The 1517-nt window shown below is 33.2% G+C and overlaps 1 non-coding gene across 1 annotated transcript; it reads right to left on the bottom strand.

The window, feature by feature from the left end:
* Positions 1 to 308: 308 nt before the first annotated feature.
* On the bottom strand, positions 309 to 414 carry LOC111728480. Its single transcript, XR_002775757.1, has one exon. It is a non-coding gene; the product is annotated as a U6 spliceosomal RNA (small nuclear RNA).
* Positions 415 to 1517: the final 1103 nt, after the last annotated feature.

Here is a 1517-nt window from a genome sequence, read left to right as displayed (position 1 = left end):
GTCATGTGTACTACTCTTCTCATTATAACCTTTCTCTTGCGAGAGCCTGAACTATTTCCTTAGCCAGGGTTCGTGTTTGCCTGTGGGTCTTTTCTCCTGCCAGAACTGTTATTTCTAGTACAATTCTTTCCCTTTTGTTGTCCTGGGAAGAGAGGAAGCAGTGTTTCCACGGGAATGTTTTAATAACACTTAACATCAACATTTTAAAAAGTGCATATTGTCTTATCCAGTGTTAATAACAACATGAGGAGAGGGCCAGGATTCTTGGAAGGTGTGTAATACTCCAGTATTCAAATACTTTTTTTTTTTAAAATATGGAATGCTTTATGAATTTGCATGTCATCCTTGCCCGGGGCCATGCTAATCTTCTCTGTATTGTTCCAATTTTAGTATATGTGCTGCCGAAGCGAGCACTCAAATACTTTTTAAGGAAATTTTGTGATGTGTGTTGAAACGTAAAATGTTTATACCATTTGTTTCAGCGATTTTCTTTCTAAAACTATAGGTGCACTATGCAAATGTGCATACACACACACACACACACTCATATATATTCAAGTTATTTATTGTGGTCTTGTTAGCAAATTGTGAAAAACTGGAAACAAGAAACTTGTTGCCTGGTAAGGGGAAGGTTAAAAAAAATTGTCCCATTTATGCTTATCTTTTTCTCAAAACTAATGCTTAGAAAAGCCTAAAAACTAACAAAAATAATGAGAATGAACACAAAACACAAATTATTAACAATATGTCAGTACATTTTTAAATTCTGATCTGTTGTCTATCTCTCTGCTTGAATCATGGGAACTTTCTCTTTCTATGTTATATGTGTATCGTTTCATTATGCGTTAAGTACTTTATAACCAGCTCTTATTATTCTTATAAACTGGCAAACAGTAAAGAACATACATCCTTTTAAAAAGTTTCAATGGATAGTTAGAGTGATTTAAATTCCTTTATTCCCAGGTACAGCAGTTGTTAACTTTTGTATTGTATACTGCTTTTGAAATCTTTCCCACACTTTGATATTTTATAGTTCAGCCCTTCCTATAGCCCACCTGTTATCCTTTCATTGTCAAGGTGCCATTTTACAAATTTGCTGTCTTATTTCTCTGGGTTATTACTTTCTCTGATATACATTGTATAGTTCTTTCTGAAAGTTTATTTTTGTTCCAGAAGAACTTATTTTCTGTATATATATGTGTGTGTTTGGTAGTCTTATTTTTAGAAATTTCTGCAATGGAGTTATTTCAATCACATTCTTACACTGTTTATAGAGGGCCCTGCTACAAAAAATGTAGATTTTTGTTTTTCATACAACCAAATGCCATTGGGGTTTAATACAGGCTTTTTTAGAGAACCCAGTGAAAAAGAAAAAATGCTGGAGTTTTTCTCTGTTTAGTGTGAAACTAGATGTGGGTTTGTTGTATATAGCTTTTATCATGTTGAGGAATGATCCTTCTACACCCAGTTTTTTTGAGAATTTTTATCAAGAAGGAAGAATGTTGAATTTTATTAAA

This window comes from Otolemur garnettii, unplaced genomic scaffold, assembly GCF_000181295.1.
Source record: "Otolemur garnettii isolate 467f Iridium unplaced genomic scaffold, OtoGar3 scaffold00160, whole genome shotgun sequence".
Lineage (NCBI taxonomy): Eukaryota > Metazoa > Chordata > Mammalia > Primates > Galagidae > Otolemur > Otolemur garnettii.
This window is presented reverse-complemented; position numbering and strand designations above follow the sequence as displayed.